Source organism: Oncorhynchus gorbuscha, linkage group LG15, assembly GCF_021184085.1.
Source record: "Oncorhynchus gorbuscha isolate QuinsamMale2020 ecotype Even-year linkage group LG15, OgorEven_v1.0, whole genome shotgun sequence".
Taxonomy (NCBI): Eukaryota; Metazoa; Chordata; class Actinopteri; order Salmoniformes; family Salmonidae; genus Oncorhynchus; species Oncorhynchus gorbuscha.
The window spans coordinates 76,124,469-76,151,204 of record NC_060187.1 but is presented as its reverse complement, the minus strand read 5'-3'; the positions used below and the strand labels follow the sequence as shown (position 1 = coordinate 76,151,204).

At 43.9% G+C, this 26,736-nt stretch overlaps 1 protein-coding gene across 4 annotated transcripts in view; it reads left to right on the top strand.

Annotated features, from left to right (window-relative positions):
• The first annotated feature begins 18,233 nt into the window (after positions 1–18,233).
• LOC123996407 (ETS domain-containing transcription factor ERF-like) overlaps positions 18,234–26,736 on the top strand; it is a 61,678-nt gene continuing 53,175 nt past the window's right edge. Inside the window, exons 1-2 of one of the 4 annotated variants that reach the window (XM_046299793.1) lie at positions 18,234–19,446; positions 23,219–23,367. The gene's annotated coding sequence lies outside the window, so the exon portion shown is untranslated. The remainder of the gene's footprint in view (positions 19,447–23,218; positions 23,368–26,736) is intronic. The other 3 variants (XM_046299795.1, XM_046299794.1, XM_046299796.1) reach the window with 3 other exon arrangements.

The window sequence follows — 26,736 nt, the reverse complement described above, 5'->3', positions numbered from 1 at the left end:
AAGCTATGGAGTAGACTGGGTCCTGGTCAAGATGTTAACCTACAGAGTAGACTAGGTCCTGGTCAAGATGTTAACCTACAGAGTAGACTGGGTCCTGGTCAAGATGTTAACCTACGGCGTAACCTAGGTTCTGGTCAAGATGTTAACCTACAGAGTAGACTGGGTCCTGGTCAAGATGTTAACCTACAGAGTAGACTGGGTCCTGGTCAAGATGTTAACCTACAGAGTAGACTGGGTCCTCATCAAGATGTTGGTTTCCCTATAGAAGGCCAAGCTCTTCACAACTGTCAGTCATATTAAAGTCAGCTGTGTACCTCTGGTCTGTCTCGGTCTGTCTTGGTCTGTCTCGGTCTGTCTGTCTGTCTGTCTGTCTGTCTGTCTGTCTGTCTGTCTGTCTGTCTGTCTGTCTGTCTGTCTGTCTGTCTGTCTGTCTGTCTGTCTGTCTGTCTGTCTGTCTGTCTGTCTGTCTGTCTGTCTGTCTGTCTGTCTGTCTGTCTGTCTGTCTGTCTGTCTGTCTGTCTGTCTGTCTGTCTGTCTGTCTGTCTGGCTCCCTTTACCTTAACCTTCCACCTATTCCTATAGCCAACGCTACCCCCACAAACACACAATAGCACACACTCTGATAAGTGGTGTGTGTTTACAGCTTGTTCATTTCCACTCTGCAACTCTCAGCTGAGAAAAGAGTGCGGGAGAGAGAGCAGGAAAGAGAGAGGGATAGAGAAAAGGAGAGCAGGAGAGAGCGAGGGATAGAGAAAAGGAGAGCAGGAGAGAAAGGGATAGAGAAAAGGAGAGCAGGAGAGAGAGAGGGAGGGTTTATGGCAATGTTTTTGTCCTGGAGAGAAATAGCCCTCTAGATTGTAATTGGAGGCAGAGAAAGAGAGAAAGAGGAGGGAGGGAGAGACAGCAGAAATTGCTTGGCTGGGGCTGTGTGGGATGATAGTGTTTTTGACAGGTAAATAAGGCTGTGATTGTGGACAGTTACACTGCACCTCGCTGACCCTCACACACGCTGGCCTCCTCCATCTATATTTCACTCTGACACGCATGCTGACTCCCTCTCTCTACTACACACACCCTCACATACTGTACACACTGATACATATACACTCTCACACACAACCTCGCATACTGTACACACTGATACATATACACTCACACACAACCTCGCATACTGTACACACTGATACATATACACTCTCACACACAACCTCACATACACACTAATATATATAATATAATAATAATATATGCCAATTAGCAGACGCTTTTATCCAAAGCGACTTAGTCATGTGTGCATACATTCTACGTATGGGTGACACATATACATACTCGGACACGCAGCCTCACATACACACAGACACACACTCGGACACATGACCTCACATACACACAGACATAGATACACACTCAGACACACAACCTCACACACAAACACACACAAACGTACACAAACGTACACATGTGTACACAGACAAAAACATGCATGCCCACACACACTGTGTACACTATGGCACTCTCATTGATTCTACCAATAGCCACAGCACAGCATGCTCAGGAAAACACAACAATACCCTGTTGTATGTATGTATGTATGTATGTATGTATGTATGTATGTATGTATGTATGTATGTATGTACATGTACAATGTATGTACCCTGTATGTATGTATGTATGTATGTATGTATGTATGTATGTATGTATGTATGTATGTATGTATGTCATATAAGGTACATGTGTCATGTATGTATGTATGTATGTATGTATGTATGTATGTATGTATGTATGTATGTATGTATGTATGTATGTATGTATGTATGTATGTATGTATGTATGTCATATAAGGTACATGTGTGTATGTATGTATGTATGTATGTATGTATGTATGTCATATAAGGTACATGTGTCATATAAGGTGTATGTATGTATGTATGTATGTATGTATGTATGTATGTATGTATGTATGTATGTATGTATGTATGTATGTATGTATGTATGTATGTATGTATGTATGTATGTATGTATGTATGTATGTATGTATGTATGTATGTATGTATGTATGTATGTATGTATGTCATATAAGGTACATGTGTCATATAAGGTGTATGTATGTATGTATGTATGTATGTATGTATGTATGTATGTATGTATGTATGTATGTATGTATGTATGTATGTATATGTCATATAAGTATGTATGTATGTATGTATGTATGTATGTATGTATGTATGTATGTATGTATGTATGTAATATAAGGTACATATGTCATATAAGGTGTATGTATGTATGTATGTATGTATGTATGTATGTATGTATGTATGTATGTATGTATGTATGTATGTATGTATGTATGTATGTATGTATGTATGTATGTATGTATGTATGTATGTATGTATGTATGTATGTATGTATGTATGTATGTCATATAAGGTACATGTGTCATATAAGGTGTATGTATGTATGTATGTATGTATGTATGTATGTATGTATGTATGTATGTATGTATGTATGTATGTATGTATGTATGTATGTATGTATGTATGTATGTACATGTGTCATGTGTATGTATGTATGTATGTATGTATGTATGTATGTATGTATGTATGTATGTATGTATGTATGTATGTATGTATGTATGTATGTATGTCATATAAGGTACATATGTCATATAAGATGTATGTATGTATGTATGTATGTATGTATGTATGTATGTATGTATGTATGTATGTATGTATGTATGTATGTATGTATGTATGTATGTATGTATGTATGTATGTATGTATGTATGTATGTATGTATGTATGTATGTATGTATGTATGTATGTATGTATGTATGTATGTATGTATGTATATGTATGTATGTATGTATGTATGTATGTATGTATGTATGTATGTATGTATGTATGTATGTATGTATGTATGTATGTATGTATGTATGTATGTATGTATGTATGTATGTACCTTATATGACAATCTGCATTGGATATCAGGGTAACTTTCTAATTAAACTAGTCTGTGACTCCTACATGTACCAACCCCACTGCCTGACACAATCACATACTGTATAACATATACTAACATGACAGTGGGCTAAATACGTCATCCCTATAGACCTATACTGCCCTACCAAGCAAAAAGGCAGTAACTGCTCATAGTGTGGAACTGAGAAAAATTGCTTTTATTTACCTTGGTTTCACAGTAACTTTATACAGCTACTGCTAATATGACCCCCATTTTCTTCCAATCACAATACAATAGAGGCAGGATACTTGTCCACATGATTAAACATGTACTTAATGTAGCAAAAAAATGTCATTAACTCATTTTTGACCAAATGTGCAGTATACTGCCTTTTTGCTTGATAGGGCAGTATACTGCCTTTACTGCTCAAACATTCACTGACCACCATTACTTTACTAACCCTATTTATTTATTACTGTCCCTCTCAAACGATGTATTTTATTTTTGAATTGTTATGTTTGAAGATAGATATTCTCTATAGGACTATAGTGGTATCTCTTCTTCCTACACGTTTCCCCTTCCTTCCATCTTCCCATCCTCTTTTATCAAGTCAACAACCATCTCCCCCTCCCCTCCTGCCTGCCCTTGCCTCCCTCGCTCCCTCCCTCTCTCACTTCAATCTCAAGTGTTTTCAATTTTATTCTAGAGTGGAATTAACTACCCCCGATGTCAAATTGCCGACGAAATCGATAATAATATCTTTACAAAAGAGGATATTCCAGTCTCTCGCGTCGGCTTTTGAAAAATGGAAAATTTAGCCGAGATTGATTCATTAGTTGACACGTTATAGGACGGTATAAGTATTGATCGCGGCCTGTCATGTCCCATCTCGGCTAATCGAAGCTGAGGCGCTCTGTCGATGGGCGCATTTTTCATAATTCCAACGCCGGGGAGAGAGACTAGCCGGCGCAGGCGACTGCTCGGCTCTGAGAGAAAAGGGGAGAATGGAAGGAGGAGGGGAGGGGGGGGGCAGAAAGCAGAAGAACGATAGACGGGAAGAGATGACTGGGGGGGAAATAGGTAGGGGGCAAAGAGTGGAAGACCGAGAAATAGAGTGAAAAAGAGGCATGGGGTAAAGGGGAAAAAATAAAGGGAAAAGAACGGGGATTTTTTTTGTGTGCACGGACACAGCTACACAGCTAGCCTGGAGGCCTGAGGGGTGAGGGCTAGGGGGAAGGTATTGGGACGTAGATAATTAATGCATTAACAAATTAAATCCTAACGGTGAGATAACGAGGTGGAGGGAAGAACGGAGGGGAAGCCAGTGGGATGGCAAAAGAGAGAAATAGGGCGACAATGGGGAGGGATGGATTTTAATTGGGGACGAAGATGCGGAGAGGTGTGAAAACGGCTAGATCGTATGAGGAGAGAGCGAAGGTGGAGTGCTGAGAGGGGAGGTTGGGGTGGTGGGGTGGGTGAAATAAATAGAAATCGAATGACTTGGGTGCGAAGAGAAAGAAGTTCTGAGGCGGAAAAAAATATAAAGAGCAGCGAAAAGACACAACGACAATGATGGAGAAACTTTTGATAGCTGTGCAATTCGTTTGGAAAGTTGGTATTGCTCGCGCTCAAGAATTCAGTCCAACATAATGCCACCGCTCTCACATTCTTGTCACGAGTTCCATGAATCTAGGGGACACGTCAATCAACTAAAGAACGCTGTTGGAAGGGAATGGAGTCTACCTGTTTTTTTGCCGCTCTTTTACTGGCCTCTGCATTGGCCCTCTGGCCCATGTCCTAGATATACCTGTTTTCCTTCCTGTATAAATAACATAATTGGCATATTGTAGTAGCTACAGTGTGAAACCATAAATGAAGACAATGTTTAAGTTGGATGAAATGGGGCAATAGCCCACAGATCCCTTTCTAAAAGGGGACTATATTATAAATATGGTGCGGTGTGGCTAAATTGATTAAGCTTGGCACTTGCAATGACAAGGTTTTGGGTTCGATTCCCACGGGGATCAGTAAAAACACATTTGAAAATGTATGCATGCAAGTAAGTGGCTCTGGATAAGAGCACCTGCTAAATGACTCAGATCAAAATGTAGACCTACTACAAGTGGTTTAGGCCTACGTAGAGAGGGAGATGCTGAGCTGAAGATGGTCCCCTATGTTCTAATATTCGCATGCCTAAATATAACCACTATTCTGGTGGCAACCTTTATGAATCTCAGTTCATTATATATGATTTGAATAAAGTCACAGGGATATTTTGTTGTGTTGAGAGAAAAGCAGAGGTTGGGCCAAAGGCTACCACAAAAAAACGATGATAAGAGTGCTGCAGCTGATGACTAATGGTGGAAAGAATCCAGACAAATGAGATACACAAAATTAGGAGAGATTGAGTTGACGGAGTTGGATTAGAAGAAGGAGAGAGGGATGACTAGAAAAGGAGGAGAGTGAGTGCATATGAGCAAGATGGAGAAATGGAGGGGAGGGGGGTGCGCGCGGGGGTCTCGGTACTTGGCAGTCTCTGGGTATCTCAGGTTCTCTCCGGCCGGGAAAGCGGTCGATATTTAATTGTTATTGCTAGCATGAAACGCACGGAAGCGGGGCCTGTACGAAAAATTCTCATTTATTTGGTATTCTTGTTTTCTCTCTCTCTCCCCCCCCCTCCTCTTTGTGGAACGCCGGGGGGTGTGCGGGGTTATAAGCGAGGGGCAGTTACCGCGCTATGGGGGTAGAAATAGAGGGATGAGGGTGGGATAAGCTCTAAGGGAAAAAATACACCGTTTTCTTCTCCCAAGTTTAGTTTCTGTCCCTAGACACATCGGATCCCCCCTCTATCACCTGCACGTAGTCTCACTCCCACTGTCACCCGCCCCTGGACCCCCTCCCCCTGTTCCTCCATCACCCCGCTCTACCCCCACCTGTCCAAAATGAAAGATCTGTCATTTTCATCAAACGTCCAACCAAATATTATCTACACTCCATTCCAAGAGATCGAATCTTATTTAAGGCGACGAGATTCGCCATCTGTTTTCAAATTTCATTCCTCCATGAACTTTATTTTCCCGACTTTGGGCAAAATTATAACCTGATCGATCCTCTATCTGGCCACCGTCTACATATATTTTCATTTTCATTGGCGGTCTCCCACTTTGCTTTCAGTCGGCTGGTCAATTTGATGTCTTTTGGACACAGGAACACGTGCAGTTCACATTTTACAGAGTAGATAGAAACTCGAGTGCAGCCAGCTTGGGTGTAGAGGGCTCGACCCATATGAGCTTCTCAATCTCTTTCTCTCCACCCCCTCTCTGCTCTGCTCTTTCCCCGCGTCCTGGACCTCTCTGTCATGCTCGCTTGCTTTCCCCCTAGAAAGCACTGTCAACCTGCCTCGCCCTCTCATATAGCATTGTTTCTCCTGATGTCTCCATCTGGTTTGCAGCTTCTTCTTCCTGTCCCATCTCTTACGCACCGCGGACGCAGTTGGAAGTGACATTTGTTGCATTTGTCCTCTTTTCTTTTAGCAAACTAGCCTATTTATTTTTACGCAGGACATTTCAAGAGTTTTGTTTGTTTTATTTACCAGCCTGGTTGTCTACACTTTAGACTACTCATACTAGGTCCGTTTTACTTTAACCTAATACTCAATATTCCGATTATTTTCTGTTTATCAATAACTTTTCAATAGGCTGTAGCCTACCCTATTTATTAGCCTATTTATCTTTCTTTGAGTTGCTTTATCCTACTATTATGCACACGTGGAGGATGGGCAGTGAAACGTGCTCATGAGTTGATTCCCAGTCGTCAGAAAGCTCTGTCTATGTCAGTTACGTCGACCGGGCCCCGGAAACTCAAGTGGGACCTACTGCCAAGTCAATGAGAGCGCATCGGAGAAGGTAAGCATGCTCTCTTCCCATTGCCTCTGGATAGACACGTTAGACTAAGTGAGAGGAATACTAAAAGAAGACGTCGGAGTGCTCTGGAAACAGAGAGCTCAAGAGATTGAGGGGGAAAACACGTGGCTCCTTCAGAAATGGATTGATCTACAGAATGCGCACGGGAGTATTGTACTGCGCTCTATGCGTCTCCAAAGAGATATACGCGGGTTCCTTTGCTATTAAGCAGTATTGCGATGCTTATCTAACGAGAAATTGAGATGTTTCTTTGATGAGAACGTGTTGCGTTGCATTTGTAATGTAGGCCTACACTGAATGTGCACAACATTAAGGACACCTGCTCTTTCAATGACAGACTGACCAGTGGAATCCAGGTGAAAGCTATGATCCCTTATTGATATAATTTGTTAAATCCACTTCAATCTCTGCAGATGAAGGGGAGGAGACAGGTCAAAGGAATTTTAAGCTGAGACAATTGAGACATGGAATGTGTATGTGTTGCATTCAGAGGGTGAATGGGCAAGACAAAAGATGTCACTGCCTTTGAACAGGGTCTGGTAGTAGGTGCCTTTGAACAGGGTCTGGTAGTAGGTGCCTTTGAACAGGGTCTGGTAGTGGGTGCCTTTGAACAGGGTCTGGTAGTGGGTGCCTTTGAACAGGGTCTGGTAGTGGGTGCCTTTGAACAGGGTCTGGTAGTGGGTGCCTTTGAACAGGGTCTGGTAGTAGGTGCCTTTGAACAGGGTCTGGTAGTAGGTGCCTTTGAACAGGGTCTGGTAGTAGGTGCCTTTGAACAGGGTCTGGTAGTAGGTGCCTTTGAACAGGGTCTGGTAGTAGGTGCCTTTGAACAGGGTCTGGTAGTAGGTGCCTTTGAACAGGGTCTGGTAGTAGGTGCCTTTGAACAGGGTCTGGTAGTAGGTGCCTTTGAACAGGGTCTGGTAGTAGGTGCCTTTGAACAGGGTCTGGTAGTAGGTGCCTTTGAACAGGGTCTGGTAGTAGGTGCCTTTGAACAGGGTCTGGTAGTAGGTGCCTTTGAACAGGGTCTGGTAGTAGGTGCCTTTGAACAGGGTCTGGCCTAGTAGGGTCTGCCTTGCCTTTGAACAGGGTCTGGTAGTAGGTGCCTTTGAACAGGGTCTGGTAGGGTCTTTGAACAGGGTCTGGTAGTAGGTGCCTTTGAACAGGGTCTGGTAGTAGGTGCCTTTGAACAGGGTCTGGTAGTAGGTGCCTTTGAACAGGGTCTGGTAGTAGGTGCCTTTGAACAGGGTCTGGTAGTAGGTGCCTTTGAACAGGGTCTGGTAGTAGGTGCCTTTGAACAGGGTCTGGTAGTAGGTGCCTTTGAACAGGGTCTGGTAGTAGGTGCCTTTGAACAGGGTCTGGTAGTAGGTGCCTTTGAACAGGGTCTGGTAGGTGCCTTTGAACAGGGTCTGGTAGTAGGTGCCTTTGAACAGGGTCTGGTAGTAGGTGCCTTTGAACAGGGTCTGGTAGTAGGTGCCTTTGAACAGGGTCTGGTAGTGGGTGCCTTTGAACAGGGTCTGGTAGTGGGTGCCTTTGAACAGGGTCTGGTAGTGGGTGCCTTTGAACAGGGTCTGGTAGTGGGTGCCTTTGAACAGGGTCTGGTAGTGGGTGCCTTTGAACAGGGTCTGGTAGTGGGTGCCTTTGAACAGGGTCTGGTAGTGGGTGCCTTTGAACAGGGTCTGGTAGTGCCTTTGAACAGGGTCTGGTAGTGGGTGCCTTTGAACAGGGTCTGGTAGTAGGTGCCTTTGAACTGGGTCTGGTAGTAGGTGCCTTTGAACTGGGTCTGGTAGTAGGTGCCTTTGAACAACAGGGTCTGGTAGTAGGTGCCTTTGAACAGGGTCTGGTAGTAGGTGCCTTTGAACAGGGTCTGGTAGTAGGTGCCTTTGAACAGGGTCTGGTAGTAGGTGCCTTTGAACAGGGTCTGGTAGTAGGTGCCTTTGAACAGGGTCTGGTAGTAGGTGCCTTTGAACAGGGTCTGGTAGTAGGTGCCTTTGAACAGGGTCTGGTAGTAGGTGCCTTTGAACAGGGTCTGGTAGTAGGTGCCTTTGAACTGGTAGGGAACTGGGTCTGGTAGTAGGTGCCTTTGAACAGGGTCTGGTAGTAGGTGCCTTTGAACAGGGTCTGGTAGTAGGTGCCTTTGAACAGGGTCTGGTAGTAGGTGCCTTTGAACAGGGTCTGGTAGTTGCCTTTGAACAGGGTCTGGTAGTAGGTGCCTTTGAACAGGGTCTGGTAGTGCCTTTGCCTTTGAACAGGGTCTGGTAGTAGGTGCCTTTGAACAGGGTCTGGTAGTAGGTGCCTTTGAACAGGGTCTGGTAGTAGGTGCCTTTGAACAGGGTCTGGTAGTAGGTGCCTTTGAACAGGGTCTGGTAGTAGGTGCCTTTGAACAGGGTCTGGTAGGTGCCTTTGAACAGGGTCTGGTAGTAGGTGCCTTTGAACAGGGTCTGGTAGTAGGTGCCTTTGAACAGGGTCTGGTAGTAGGTGCCTTTGAACAGGGTCTGGTAGTAGGTGCCTTTGAACAGGGTCTGGGTCTGGTAGTAGGTGCCTTTGAACAGGGTCTGGTAGTAGGTAACAGGGTCTGGTAGGTGCCTTTGAACAGGGTCTGGTAGTAGGTGCCTTTGAACAGGGTCTGGTAGTAGGTGCCTTTGAACAGGGTCTGGTAGTAGGTGCCTTTGAACAGGGTCTGGTAGTAGGTGCCTTTGAACAGGGTCTGGTAGTAACAGGTGCCTTTGAACAGGGTCTGGTAGTAGGTGCCTTTGAACAGGGTCTGGTAGTAGGTGCCTTTGAACAGGGTCTGGTAGTAGGTGCCTTTGAACAGGGTCTGGTAGTAGGTGCCTTTGAACAGGGTCTGGTAGTAGGTGCCTTTGAACAGGGTCTGGTAGTAGGTGCCTTTGAACAGGGTCTGGTAGTAGGTGCCTTTGAACAGGGTCTGGTAGTAGGTGCCTTTGAACAGGGTCTGGTAGTAGGTGCCTTTGAACAGGTGCCTTTGAACAGGGTCTGGTAGTAGGTGCCTTTGAACAGGGTCTGGTAGTAGGTGCCTTTGAGGGTAGGTGCCTTTGAACAGGGTCTGGTAGTAGGTGCCTTTGAACAGGTCTGGTAGTAGGTGCCTTTGAACAGGGTCTGGTAGTAGGTGCCTTTGAACAGGGTCTGGTAGTAGGTGCCTTTGAACAGGGTCTGGTAGTAGGTGCCTTTGAACAGGGTCTGGTAGTAGGTGCCTTTGAACAGGGTCTGGTAGTAGGTGCCTTTGAACAGGGTCTGGTAGTAGGTGCCTTTGAACAGGGTCTGGTAGTAGGTGCCTTTGAACAGGGTCTGGTAGTAGGTGCCTTTGAACACGGTCTGGTAGTAGGTGCCTTTGAACACGGTCTGGTAGTAGGTGCCTTTGAACAGGGTCTGGTAGTAGGTGCCAGGCGCACTGGTTTGTGTCAAGAAATGCAATGCTGCTGTTTTTTCACGCTCAACAGTTTCCCCACACTCAACAGTTTCCCCACACTCAACAGTTTCCCCACACTCAACAGTTTCCCCACACTCAACAGTTTCCCCACACTCAACAGTTTCCCTTGTGTATCAAGAATGGTCCATCACCCAAATGTCATCCAGCCCACTTTGGGAAGCATTGGAGTCAATATGGGCCAGCATCCATGTGGAATGCTTTTGACACCTTGTAGAGTCCATGCCCAGACGAATTGAGGCTGTTCTGAGGATAAAAGGGGGGTGCAACTCAATATAAGGAAGGTGTCCTCAATGTTTAGTACACTCAGTGTATATCTTCACTTTAAAGAGCAGAAAGGTAAGATGTTAGCCGTGTATCTAATTGGCAAGAGAGAGTGGAAGGAGAGGAAGTGAGGAGGCAAGGGAGCTTTAGTACATGGGTAAACAAATGGGAGATTCGCTTGAGAAGTTGTAGGTACAGTGTGTGTGTGTGTGTGTGTGTGTGTGTGTGTGTGTGTGTGTGTGTGTGTGTGTGTGTGTGTGTGTGTGTGTGTGTGTGTGTGTGTGTGTGTGTGTGTGTGTGTGTGTGTGTGTGTGTGTGTGTGTGTGTGTGTAAGGAAAGCCTCAAACTCATACAGTGTGTGGCTGGCCTTTGTTAATGCTTGCAGCACTTATAATGTAAGTAGGTTTAAATGGTGTATATTTGAGGGGGGAAGTTACATGTAGAGTGTCAAGCCCCTGTGAGGTGTATGTCTGTAGCAGTGTCAGTGCTGTATCTAGATGGGCCACAGTGTGATCAGTCAGAGTAAAGCATTATGCATGAGACACCGGCAGGGCCAGAGGTAAAGGCCAAGCAAGCATAGGATTTTTTTCCAATGATATCAGTGGTATCAATCACAGGTATATTTTTGTTATTCAGTATGTCTGGCTGGAAAAGCAACAAGCTCTCAGTCTCACTGCAGAATTAAATGTTCATCCATGTTCTCCAAAAGTCACATGTTGATGCTCCTGCTGCTTTGTGTTGTTCCATTTTCCCAAAGGTCAAATGTCGAAGTTAAAGGTCAAGTTTAGGGTTAAAACCAAAAATAAAAAACAGTGTCCACGACTGGGTTTGAACACACAACCTTCTGATCCAGAGTCATGGGATTACTCACATGCCAGCACCCTGTCCACAATGCCCCCATCAAAACACAAGTCTATTTGATGGTAATAGCGCTCGCTGTTGCTCCTAGTGGTCGGTTTTGAAGGCATTTCCCAACATTCTCAGGACACAGGAAAGATGTCCAATTTCGATGTCAATCTTGAATAACCTGGCTGGTTGATCAGTGGCTTTGAGCCTCATCCATTGATTAGGTCGGCTACATCAACATCCACACCTCTCACAAACACAGCCGTTCAGTTATTTGTCTTGTACGTTATTCGACTGAGGTGATATTTATGATGACTTTAACCGGTTGATTATTGTCAGGTTGAATGGTTCCATGAGAGATAAAACAGTCATAAAGGCAGGTCCAGAGTCAGTCCCCCAGCACTGAGACGATGACAGTACAGTCAATGGCTCCAATCATTCCTCATCTGCTTTATGGCTCGTCCGACTTTTATAGCCGTTAGGCGGGCTTACATAAATGCATTAACGGATGTGAAGGGCACGGGGGCTTTATTCAGCTGGGTACTACATTTAATCAAGGATCACTCCCAGTTCATAAAGTCAGTCATCCACTCCATGTCAGCTAGATCCACTTCAGAGTTTGGCTGAGACATGGCAGAGGACTGTTGCATGGATGTTTGTCTATTATTATTATTATTATTATTATTATTAGATGACTGCACTCCATTAAGGGATTATGATACTAGATGTGTTATCTGTTTATTCATTCAACCAACTGATAGTAAAATAGATAGAAAAACATTGTTCCTGCTTTATACAGTCTTGCTTTATATTCACTCTTATCAGTGCCTGTGAATTGCCTTCATTCTTTTCCTCTGTCCTTACTGTTATCCTTCCCTTTTCCTCCATCCTTACTGTCATCCTTCCCCTTTCCTCTGTCCTTACTGTTATCCTTCCTTCTTCCTCTGTCCTTACTGTTATCCTTCCCTCTTCCTCTGTCCTTACTGTTATCCTTCCCTCTTCCTCTGTCCTTACTGTTATCCTTCCCTCTTCCTCTGTCCTTACTGTTATCCTTCCCTCTTCTTCTGTCCTTACTGTTATCATTCCCTCTTCCTCTGTCCTCACTGTTATCCTTCCTTCCTCCTCTGTCCTTACTGTTATCCTTCCCTCTTCTTCTGTCCTTACTGTTATCCTTCCCTTTTCTTCTGTCCTTACTGTTATCCTTCTCTCTTCCTCTGTCCTAACTGTTATCCTTCCCCTTTCCTCTGTCCTAACTGTTATCCTTCCCCTTTCCTCTGTCCTTACTGTTATCCTTCCCCTTTCCTCTGTCCTTACTGTTATCCTTCTCTCTTCCTCTGTCCTTACTGTTATCCTTCTCTCTTCCTCTGTCCTTACTGTTATCCTTCCCTCTTCCTCTGTCCTAACTGTTATCCTTCCCTCTTCCTCTGTCCTAACTGTTATCCTTCCCCTTTCCTCTGTCCTTACTGTTATCCTTCCCTCTTCCTCTGTCCTTACTGTTATCCTTCCCCTTTCCTCTGTCCTAACTGTTATCCTTCCCCTTTCCTCTGTCCTTACTGTTATCCTTCTCTCTTCCTCTGTCCTTACTGTTATCCTTCCCTCTTCCTCTGTCCTTACTGTTATCCTTCCCCTTTCCTCTGTCCTTACTGTTATCCTTCTCTCTTCCTCTGTCCTTACTGTTATCCTTCCCTCTTCCTCTGTCCTAACTGTTATCCTTCCCCTTTCCTCTGTCCTTACTGGTATCCTTCTCTCTTCCTCTGTCCTTGCTGTTATCCTTCCCCTTTCATCTGTCCTTACTGTTATCCTTCTCTCTTCCTCTGTCATTACTGTTATCCTTCCCTCTTCCTCTGTCCTTACTGTTATCCTTCCCCTTTCCTCTGTCCTTACTGTTATCCTTCTCTCTTCCTCTGTCCTTACTGTTATCCTTCCCTCTTCCTCTGTCCTAACTGTTATCCTTCCCCTTTCCTCTGTCCTTACTGTTATCCTTCCCTCTTCCTCTGTCCTTACTGTTATCCTTCCCTCTTCCTCTGTCCTTACTGTTATCCTTCCCTCTTCCTCTGTCCTAACTGTTATCCTTCCCTCTTCCTCTGTCCTTACTGTTATCCTTCCCTCTTCCTCTGTCCTTACTGTTATCCTTCCCTCTTCCTCTGTCCTAACTGTTATCCTTCCCCTTTCCTCTGTCCTAACTGTTATCCTTCCCTCTTCCTCTGTCCTTACTGTTATCCTTCCATTGCTCTTCAGTAAATCCTTATTTCTTTCTCCTCACTCAATTCTTCCTCAAACTTTTCCATCTCTTCCACATTGTCTCTGATTCACTCCTCTCTTTCTATCCACCCTCCCATCTCACCTACCCTACCTACCCCCAAGTTGGCCTGCCCCATGTTTGGGAGTCGCTTACCCCCTCTCCTTCTCTCACTTAACCCCATATTTCACAGCTGAACTGAGGCTAATTTCCCCCTAGTCGGCCGAGCAGCGCTCCCTCCACCACACCACCACACTTAATTACCCACAATTAAAGACCAATGCTAACGAGTAAATTACTCTGTTATGAAATGACTTCAAAAGGTGACTGGAGGAAGTAGAATGGATTCGAGGAAAAGTTGGGCGCTAGCCTTGGGGGAGACTGGGAGGGAAGATGAGAGTTATCATAAAGTGTTTCCTTTTACCCCCGAGGATGTTTCCTTAGGCTGGATGTGCAAAGACCCATAGGCCACACCCGGGGCTGTAGACACTAAAATGTATGTGTATGTGGCCCATATAGTATCAGTCCTGTGTGAAGTATGCAGTATGTGGCTCTAACCAAAATTACTATATTGTGAAAAGCCTCTCATTTGAGGTTTGCTCAACTATTTTATATTGAGTTCAATTTGATATAGGTTCTTCAATTGAACATTGCTAACGCCCTAGCAATTTTTTTTATTTAACCAGGCAAGTCAGTTAAGAGCAAATTCTTATTTACAATGACGGCCTAGGAACAGTGGGTTAACTGCCTTGTTCAGGGGCAGAACAACAGATGTTTACCTTGTCAGTTCAGAGATTTGATTTAGCAACCTTTCGGTTACTGGCCCAATGCTCTAACCACTATGCTACCTGCCGCCCCTAATGAAACATGTGGTGTGGCACAGGGATAGTAAAGGCAAGTAGCAGACTGATGTAGGGGGATTTCTTTGATCCTGGACCCCACAGAAAAGCCAGAATGTGGGTATAGTATATAGTATCATTTTAAAAGTTATTCTGTTAATTTTCTGGATTATGTGTGTATAGTTTATTTATTGCTAGGCATTATTGCACTGTTGGATCTAGAAACACGGCATTTCGCCGCACCTGCGATACCATATTCAAATCTGTGTATGCGACCAATAAACTTTGGTTTGATTTTGTAAAATTATCTTGGATACTAAACATAACACAGTTTAGTATTTTTCAGTCTAAGGAAGAGCAGGCTTTCCAACCCCCCCCCTCATCTAAAACCAGGAAAATGAAACAAATAAACCCTAATTCAGATTATTTTCATCCAGTTTGCACCCTAATACACAGACTAATGGGGAAAAGAAGAGCTATATGCTGGGGATAATTGTAACAGTGGTAGTAATAACGTCAGACCCTACACTGATAACAATTGGATTTGATTTCATTTGAGAATGCCTCCACAGCTGCTCCCTTCTCACCCCCTTAACACCCCCTGCCCCACTCCCCCAGACCTGTCTCCCCCCTCTAGATTAAAGTGGGTGTGTTAATTCCCTGGTGTAGCGATCGAAGGGCTCTGGCAACAATGGGAAATGGGCTATTGATTAGAACAGCTCAGATTAAGACTAGGCAGTGGAGCTCTTTCTTGCTCTCTTTCCCCCCCTTTTCTCTCCATTTCCCACCTTCTTCTTTCTGTCTTCCTGTCTGTCCTGCTTGTGTCACCTCCCGCTATCTATCCCCCTCTTTCTTTCTTTTCCCTACCTGTCTCTTCCCCCCTCTCTCTCACACACACACACACACACACACACACACACACACACACACACACACACACACACACACACACACACACACACACACACACACACACACACACACACACACACACACACACACACACACACACACACACAGTAAATGTCTGAGGATTTCCGTGTCTGTCTGCCCCTCCCTCCCCTCTTCTCTCCCTCCTTCTCTCCCTACATCCTCTCTCTTTCTCTTTCCCAATCTCTGTCTGTACCTATTAGGCCTATCTATTTGCTCTCTCTCTCATGCACTCGTCTCCTTTGGAAACAAGGTAAAAACATTTGCCAATATCACTATTGATGTAGTAAAGTCTAGAGATGTAGAAATAGACCTGTACAGTAAATGTACAGTAGTATAGACTTAAACAACTAAATATTCTATATTCTAAACCACTCCCTCCATAGCAGTCTGACACCCACACTGCTGTGAGGTTATATAACAATCAATCAATCCACGTCTTTGTTGTACCACAATTAAAACCTCCACTATCAAAATCTCTCTTATACCAAATTAGCTGTCATGATCTGACAGGGGACAAAATACATTGGATTTGCATTGAAAAGACATAAAACATACAAAATATAAGGAGACAGCAAATCTATACAGTGAAAAGTGAGCTAAAATTCCCCTGCTCTACTTATATTAATTACCTCAATCAATGGGAATGCTGTAGGTCAGTTATCCATCCTCCCCCTCCACCACTACTCTCTGGCAGAATGCCTACCAGGCCCCGGAACCACATCCAAGCCCAGATCTAGGATCTGTGGACACACCACTGCTTCAACCTTGTTGGTGTTATAAGGCGCCTGGGATTGGTCTTGGGTCAGTGGTTAGGAGTTACTGTATTGTCCACTGCTTCGACTGTGAGACACACACACACACACACACACACACACACACACACACACACACACACACACACACACACACACACACACACACACACACACAATATTCCTATGATCCTTAGGGACTATGAGAGTATTGGCGGAGCTTTCATCTGCTGAGTATGTGACCGTGTGTCTGATATCCCCTTCTATCGATACACACACACACTTAGCCCCCTCCCAGACACATGTGTAAACACTATGATACACACACACTTAGCCCCCTCCCAGACACGTGTGTAAACACTATGATACACACACACTTAGCCCCCCTCCCAGACACGTGTGTAAACACTATGATACACACACACTTAGCCCCCCTCCCAGACACGTGTGTAAACACTATGATACACACACACTTAGCCCCCTCCCAGACACGTGTGTAAACACTATGATACACACACACTTAGCCCCCTCCCAGACACGTAAACACTATGATACACACACACTTAGCCCCCTCCCAGACACATGTGTAAACATTATGATACACACACTTAGCCCTCCTCCCAGACACGTGTGTAAACACTATGATACACACACACTTAGCCCCCTCCCAGACACGTGTGTAAACACTATGATACACACACACTTAGCCCCCCTCCCAGACACATGTGTAAACATTATGATACACACACTTAGCCCTCCTCCCAGACACGTGTGTAAACACTATGATACACACACACTTAGCCCCCCTCCCAGACAGGTGTGTAAACACTGATACACACACGTAAACAGACATGGATTAATGTCAAGGATTTATAATTGCATGCTTCAGCACAGTATCATGATAGGTTTGGTGTTATAGGGGAAACTTGACAGGAAATTCAAGGGAACATGGAGGTGAAAAATGAGAAGGGGTCGTAGGGAGGAGAAAGGATGGGGACGCCATGCAGAATATGCACAAGTATCTTCAGAGGTTAATTAACAAGCCCAGACAGTCAGATCAGCACAGGACACACTAGAGGGCAGTAAAGAGGTGTGTGTGTGTGTGTGTGTGTGTGTGTGTGTGTGTGTGTGTGTGTGTGTGTGTGTGTGTGTGTGTGTGTGTGTGTGTGTGTGTGTGTGTGTGTGTGTGTGTGTGTGTGTGTGTCTTGTTCTTGTTTGTCCCAAAAGTTATTTATCCGAATATCCACTGTGGACTTACAGGTAACTGCCAAAATAAGGAAACACCAACATAAAGATTCTTAATAGGTTGTTGGGCCACTACAAGCCAGAACAGCTTCAATGCACCTTGGCATAGATTCTACAGGTGTCTGGAACTCTATTGGAGGGATGCGACATCGTTGGGGCATAGCCATGGTAGCCAAAATAATGGCCTGGCCAGCATTTTTATACATGACCCCAACCATGATGGGACGTTAATTGCATAATTAACTCAGGAACCACACCTGTGTGGAAGCACCTGCTTTCAATATACCTTGTATCCCTCATTTACTCAAGTGTTTCCTTTATTTTGACAGTTACCCATATCTCTCTCTATCCTCACGATCTGTATGGTGTTCTCTCTCACCTGCCGTACTCCCATCTCTCTACCTCATCCCTGTCTCTACGCCAGTGGAGGCTGCTGGGGTTGAGGACGGCTCATAATAATGAATGGCATCAAACACATGGAAACCATGTGTTTGATGTATTTGATACTTATTCTGCACCAGCCATTACCACGAGCCCGTCCTCCCCAATGAAGGTGTCACCAACCTCCTGTGATACACACACTCTATCTCTTGCTACCCATGCATGCACCCCATCACCACATCCCTCTCCATCTTCTCCTCTGTCTCAGTGACTCCCTTGTCAGATACTGCACCTCTCTGCACTCGAGTGAGTTCCATAGGTTTACCTAATTGATTATTAAGTAGCTGATTGGGGATCAATTAAGTAATTAAAGTTGGTTAGGGCAGGGTCGATTGCTGGCATGGGACTGAGGACGTGCATTGAAGTGTGTGTGGTATAGCATAGCGTTACAGCCCTACATGTCTTTTTACTCATGTTAGTAATTGTGGTGTATAAAGTGATATTTGGGGAATTATGTCCCATAGAGACATTTAACTATGCCCTTAATTGAATGTTGGATGTGTGGTAAGAGGAAATAAATGGTCATTGACTGTGAAAGTGAATGATACTGTATCTTAATATCTTCACCTTTTCTTTGACCTATTATGTTGAATTCCCTCTAGAAATATGGCAGTGGCTGTGACTGTGGCTTATGCTTTTTTAACCTAGGCATCATCTGGCATTACATCTGTACAGGAGTAGTGAGGATTCAGTCTGAAAGAATAGTGAGGATTCAGTCTGAAAGAACAGTGAGGATTCCGTCTGAAAGAATAGTGAGGGGAGCGAATATGTGAAGGAATAGAATAACGACCGAGAACGATGATTGGCGGTGTCACTTTGAGTGCACAATAGTACATTTGGGGGGTTTATTCTACGTCTTCCCACTGGGCACACACCGGTTGAATCAACGTTGTTTCCACGTAATTTCAAAGAAATTGCGTTGAACCACCGTGGAATAGACGTTGAATTGACGACATTGGGTTAAGCCTATCCGGAAATATGTTAGCGATGCAAAATAGCCCAATACTTTGTTAATTGACGCATAATTGCACGGTTGAGTAGAACAAATGGACAAAGATTTTGGTAAAACAGAGGAAGGGTGAGAAAGTATGTGGCTAACCAGTGAGGAGGTAAGATAGAGGGGCTCCTCTTGTGGCGGCGCGACTGAAAAGAAGAGCGTGAAAGGAAAAACACACACATACACACAGTCAAACTCGTGCACACACACAAAGACACACACACACACACAAACCTCATATACGAAACACAGGAGCGGAAACGGGTCGAATCCTACTTCAAATTCTCTTTCCTCTCGGCTTGTCGACCGGGGAAAACAAACCGACCCGAGGCACAGCGAATGGGGATTTACTAATTAACTACTTACACACAGAGAGATGCACACCTCCTCCGCTCCCTCCCTCCCTCTGTCAGTTCCCTCGGTCGAGGTTGTTAGTGTAGTGCTGCTTCCACGGTCCCCGGCTCGGTGCGCTACTGGAACAAACGCCTGGAGAGTGATCTCAGACCTGGGTAGACTGCTCACGCTTTGGCTGTTGAAAGAATACTGAACTACTGGGCAAAGACACTTGAGGTATGTCATCCATCGTCTTTATAACGCCATATCTTTGGCCGTCAAATGCTTTAGTTTTAGAAACAGTATATGATTGTTTGTTAGATTTTGGATATGTGTTTTCTTTTATGAGTTTACTTTTTGTTGTGTTGTCAAGTGACTGAAACCAATATTATTGGGATTGTATTAGTAGTATTATTATTGTTATTAGGCTGAGCTTTTAAATGCTACTTTAGATTCGATTCGATTAACTATCCTATATCACTGTTTATTTTAGTTTGGATAATTCCTAGTTGACTTCCAGTCTGCATATAGTAGCCTACCTGAAATAGTGAACAAATCGTAAATAGGCTAGTTTTGGGGGGGATCACATTTGAGTCTCCCGTCTTGCCCAGCCCAGCATGCATGTGAGACCACTGCTGCTCTCCCGTCTTGCGGAGGGGGAAGTTGTCTCCCGCGCAGAGCTGTCTGTGCTGGCCCGGATTAGCCGTTAAGTGTCTCTATTTGTTAACGCTTTTACGTCTAACCCTCACCTCCACACCACAGTATCAATCAGTCAATTAAACAGGCACTCACACGGCTAGCAAGGGCGTCTAATGTCGGCTATGCGCCGCCTGGGCTGTGTGTGTGTATCTCTCTATCTGTCTGTATGAGTGACCCAGGCTAATTTACCTTCACAATGTGTATGTAATGTTTGGCCGCGGATGCATTTGTCTTTGTGTCATCTTTTTCACGCTCTGGTGAGCCAGGATGCAAATACATGTAACATGCCAGGGAAACTGATTTTGGCAGAACCATTCATCATTGCGCGAGTAGACGTTTGTGACCTAAAGTTTGTATTTCAGGCTTTAGTTAATACCCCCACATGTTTACAATGCTGTTATTTATTGTGATAGGGACACCATATAGTTGAAAATAAAATAGGCAAATTTGAATGTTCACATATTTTTAAAAAAAGTAAATAAACATGTTTATTAGAATATAATCGACTATAATATTATTTTATTTTACGAGAATCACAGGAAGTTCACAAACACAAACATTTTCAATAAGTGGTATTGTGACTTTATTTGCTTTTCTAATTCAGTTGTGAGTGAGTGTATGTGTGTGCGCGCTTTCATGTTAGCCTAGATGGGAGTTGGAGATGCTGATCACGGGTGACCTGGCTGCGATATAGACGCAGAGAAAACCCTCAAATATTCTGGAATAATCTAGCCTCTGCTTGATTTGACTTGGTCCCCCCCCCCACACACACACAAAAAAAAAGTTGTTTACCCTAGTGAAACGTTGATGCATATTTATGGGCGCCGTGGGTTACCTTATCAATTATTTGTGCCAGTACATTTCTAGATAAACAGTGTTTATAAATCAATAGATGCATGTAACTATTCCAGATTAAGAGATAGATCAATAGGTCCACCTAACCCGACCGAATGTTTATTTTTTTCTCTGTTCAATTATTCAGTATATCATCTAACTTTGCACAACTTTGCCACTGCTTACAAGCATCTACTGTGTGTTGCTGAGTTCAAGGCTTAAATTAAAGTTGTCTTAATTTGAATAGACTATAGGGTTGCTCTTCTAATCGTCTGCATTGCTATTACTATGATATAGACCTAACAATGGTGACGAGAATGACAATGCGGTGCATATTGAATAATCATAATAATAATTATAAGAGCTGAATAATAATAATAATAATAATAATAATCTATTTAATTTAATTCAGCGTCAATTACGGAAAATTGTGTACAGTAAGAGTTATAACAGTGCAGATTTTTATCCATGAAAAAAGGAAGTCAGAAAGCTGTGATAAGGATATATTTTTGAACAACTAAATGCCCGAAATTGTGAAACCAAAAAATAACAAGAAATTCCCCTGCACTTTCACTTTTACTGTATTCCACTTATTTATATTCAATGTATATTGTTCACTTAGAAAGTTACATTATTTCTGTACATTTATGTTTTGTCTTTTGTAGTTTTGTCTTGGTTTAGTTTTTGCAGTGCTTAGGTGGAAGTCTCAAACCTAATTTTCTCTCATCTCCAAACTGACCATTCATTTAATTATTTCCGCGGTTTGTGCCGCATCTTCCCGGCTGCCTCTATCTTTCACTTATCAGTATTTGGTAGAAATACTTCCGACATTAAATGCCATTTGGGGAAATCTCTCCCCACATCACTCACCCTGCCCTCCCTCCCTCCCCCTCGTCTTGAATTTGGGCTAGAAGTTCTACACCTGTCCAATTAGGCAACATTTGTTGTAAGTTATCGGTGATTTTAGATTAGGTTGTTTCTAACTTAATTCGAATCGATTAAATAAATTAATAATAAATAACAATTGCTCACATTTTGTAGGCCTATTTGTGTGCCGTTTTGGCAAACACATATGCTATTATAATTATTAGTGGTGGTAGTAGAAGTAGGCTAGTATTATTTGTATTATCATTAGTATTAGTATTATTCAATTTTGATATATTGCTATTAATGACAGATGTAATTGTTACAACGTTAAAACGGTATTTTACAAAATAATACATTCTAATCCCACAATTGTCTGGTACAAAACTAAAATGTAAAGGCATACAACAATATAATATGTCGACAATGAACTCCAAAATGAACTATTACATTTAAAATATATTATATTCTTCAATTACCAATTTAAAGTATGTCGCCTACAAAATGCCTGCACATGAAGTCTGTCATATCGAGCTGCCGTCTCGCCTGGCTATAACGTGACCTGTTGAGGTCAATATCGTCATGTTAATCAATCAACTGAGGGAAAATGTATAATCTGACATTTCTCCACTTCTAAAGGATGAATTTTCCTCTGATATTTCTGGATAATCTCTTGATAATGTTACATAACATCTTACATATAGGAGCCATTTCACATATATGAACCTTTGGATACACAAAGGGGAAGGATAATATATTAAAAATTCAGGAAATGCATTTGTAGAATTATAGCAAGTTTTGAAGGTCAAAATTTGCCCATGCATGGCACCGCTATTCACCTTCTCATTTAGTTCAGACTCGATACCAGTGTTTTGAAAGCCTTGTAGTTGAATGTTGCTTCTCAGCCACAATCTACGTTCTAATGCTAATAGCGCCAAATGCGGAAATGAGCGCCGTGTGGTTTGATTTCTGAAAACGTTATTATCCTTAATGTCTTGCATCTGGAAGCTAATTTGGTATGATCAAAGTGCAGCTAGTTAGTGCGGTCAATACAGTGTCGAGGAAGGCAAGCGCCCCGTCGATAGTGTATGAGACGCTAGGAGGCCCACTTCAGTGATGATGCGCGGCATTCAATTCCAGGGAATACTCGTTGCCTGAGCCAGTAGGCTACCCCTGTCTCATCTCACCAGTCCACCCGTCTCCTCTCCTCTCGCCATGACAGTCAAGAGTAAATAAGGTGATTGATCGGATGGGTGGAGTGGTTCCACCTGTCATTGTGCTCTTCTGTGATGTAGAGGCTGAAGTGGCCCTCCCGGACACAACTCAAGTCCCAGGGACGGTTCTGTTCAACTGGAAGAAAGCACGAATCTCTTCCACTTTGTCGTGTGTTTCATTATTTCTTCCCCAAGAGTGTCTTCTCTTTTGGGGAAGCACTAGGCCATGACCAGGCAAATTCATAGCCAACATGACGTGGGTTTGTGTTGGACATGGTTATAGGGCCAACAATAGGCTACATATGGAATTAACCTTATCTCGTTTATTAACTAAAATACATGTATTATTTAAATGGGTTAAATCACAAATAAGTTGAACGAAACTATTTTTTTTTTAGTGTACCATCCCTTATAGTGCGACGCGGGACTTCCCTCGTCTCTCCGTCCAGAACCAGCGCAGCCCAGAGAGGTCCAGTTCAGTGCGGTTTTTGGAATTCAGCCTTCGGCCTCAGGTGCATCTCTGAGGCGGGGCGACGCGGGAGTCCAGGTTGGTGTCAGCCCGCTCCATTGATGACATTACCCCTTCTAGCTTTTCAGTTAAGACTACTGTCTCTCACTAACTGAATGTATTGACCAATGTTTATTCGAAAGGAATCATGTTTTTGATGTTTCAACTTGTTGCTTTACTATTAAATTATATGACCAAAATAGACCTATTGACAATACTTGTTATCATGTCAATAATACATTATAGCTAAGCATTGCAAAAAGGGAAAGTAAAATTATTTTCTCATTATAATTGAACCAATGTGACTGCACCTCATACTGAATGGGTTTCACAATGCCCTTTGAGCTTTGATCAGCACTGTTTTTTTATTTTTTATTTTTTTTAACCTTTATTTAACCAGGCAAGTCAGTTAAAGAACATATTCTTATTTTCAATGACAGCCTGGGAACGGTGGGTTAACTGCCTGTTCAGGGGCAGAATGACAGATTTGTACCTTGTCAGCTCGGGGGTTTGAACTCGCAACCTTCCGGTTACTAGTCCAACGCTCTAACCACTAGGCTACGCTGCCATCTGTCTAAAGCGATAAGCTCAATAGTGAATAAAAGAAAGATATCAAAGCCATTTTGTTCCGTATGTTATAAGTGAAAAACGTAGTTCTCTTGACCTGATTGTATAATGCAATATGGGTAGCAGAGCTCAAAATACCTATAACCTCTCTTCAATGCATACAGTTATCCCCATACATACTGCACCTATAGGACAATTGAAGGACTATTCAGTCCCTCTCCCTGTGTCTATCTCTTCCTACCCCCCCTGTCTCCTCTACCCCCTCCCTTTCCCTCATCTCTTTCTCCTCGCCCCCCTACCCCTGTCCTCTCTCCTCGGCACACCTGGTAACTACAAACTTGTACACAATAATAACAGCGAGATGTATCCATCTATCTCTCTATCTGGCCTGTCTGCAGTTAGTGGAGTGGCTGAGAGACTCGCAGGCGTGAAAGGTCAGTTAATCGATGGCGCACAATTTGACAAATCCCAGCGACTCTTATCATCCACACGGCATTTAGGGCCAAAGGAGAGGAGAACCGCAGAGATAAATGTTTAATCCTGACTGGAGAAAGAGAGGAAGAGAAGAGAGCGAGAAGAGGAGAGAGCGAGTGAGGGAGGCAGAGACAAAGAATGAGGGGAGGAGAGGGAGAGAGAAAGCGGGAGGCAGAAAGAGAGGGAGAGGTAGGGAAGGAGGGATGTAAAAGAGAGAGGGAGAGAAGGAGAGAGGGAGAGAGGGGAGAGAGGGGGAGAGCGAGAGGGAGAGAAATAGAGAAGGGGAGAGAGAGGGAGAGAAAGAGAGAGGGGAGAGAGACATGGGGAGAGAGAGAGAGAGAGAGAGAGAGAGAGAGAGAGAGAGAGAGAGAGAGAGAGAGAGAGAGAGAGAGAGAGAGAGAGAGAGAGAGAGAGAGAGAGAGAGAGAGAGAGAGAGAGAGAGAGAGAGAGAGAGAGAGAGAGAGAGAGAGAGAGAGAGAGAGAGAGAGAGAGAGAGAGAGAGAGAGAGAGAGAGAGAGAGAGAGAGAGGGAGAGATATAGGGAGAGATATAGGAGAGGGAGAGATATAGGGAGAGAAAGAGAGAGATATAGGGGAGAGACATAGGGAGAGAGAAAGGGGGAGATATAGGAAGGGAGAGAGAGGGGGAGATATAGGGAGAGAGGGGGAGATATAGGGAGAGATAGATATAGGGAGAGGGAGAGGGGGATAGATATAGGGAGAGGGAGAGAAATAGGGAGAGGGAGAGGGGGAGATATAGGGAGAGAGAGAGAGAGGGAGATATAGGGAGAGAGAGGGGGAGATATAGGGAGAGATAGATATAGGGAGAGAGAGAGGGAGATATAGGGAGAGAGAGAGGGGGAGATATAGGGAGAGAGAGAGGGGGAGATATAGGGAGAGAGAGGGGGAGATATAGGGAGAGATATAGGGGAGATATAGAAGAGATAGATATAGGGATAGGGAGAGATAGATATAGGGAGAGAGAGGGGGAGATATAGGAAGAGATAGATATAGGGATAGGGAGAGATAGATATAGGGAGAGAGAGAGGGAGAGATATAGGGAGAGATAGATATAGGGAGAGAGAGAGAGGGGGAGATATAGGGAGAGATAGATATAGGGAGAGAGAGAAGGGGGAGATATAGGGAGAGATATAGGGAGCGAGAGAGGGGGAGATATAGGGAGAGAGAGAGGGGGAGATATAGGGAGAGAGAGATATAGGGAGGGAGAGAGAGAGAGAGAGAGAGAGAGAGAGGAGAGAGAGAGAGAGAGAGAGAGAGAGAGAGAGAGAGAGAGAGAGAGAGAGAGAGAGAGAGAGAGAGAGAGAGAGAGAGAGAGAGAGAGAGAGAAAATAGGAAAGTAAATGGGTTACAGCCAAATGGGCGTTGAAGTTGTAAGTGGAGGGACATAGCATCATGGACATAGCAACATGGACATAGCCACATGGACATAGCCACATGGACATAGCATCATGGACATAGCAACATGGACATAGCAACATGGACATAGCCACATGGACATAGCCACATGGACATAGCCACATGGACATAGCATCAGGGACATAGCCACATGGACACAGCAACATGGACACAGCAACATGGACACAGCAACATGGACACAGCAACATGTACATAGCCACATGGACATAGCCACATGGACATAGCAACATGGACATAGCAACATGGACATAGCAACATGGACATAGCAACATAGACATAGCCACATGGACATAGCCACATGGACATAGCATCATGGACATAGCCACATGGACATAGCAATATGGACATAGCAACATGGACATAGCCACATGGACATAGCCACATGGACATAGCCACATGGACATAGCAACATGGACACAGCAACATGGACACAGCAACATGGACACAGCAACATGGACACAGCAACATGGACATAGCCACATGGACATAGCCACATGGACATAGCCACATGGACATAGCCACATGGACATAGCAACATGGACACAGCAACATGGACACAGCAACATGGACTTAGCCACATGGACATAGCAACATGGACACAGCAACATGGACACAGCAACATGGACACAGCAACATGGACTTAGCAACATGGACTTAGCCACATGGACATAGCCACATGGACATAGCCACATGGACATAGCCACATGGACATAGCCACATGGACATAGCCACATGGACATAGCCACATGGACATAGCATCATGGACATAGCATCATGGACATAGCATCATGGACATAGCCACATGGACATAGCCACATGGACATAGCCACATGGACATAGCCACATGGACATAGCCACATGGACATAGCATCATGGACATAGCAACAGGGCCATATCTACTTCTACATTATATTCACACAGAGAAAGATAAC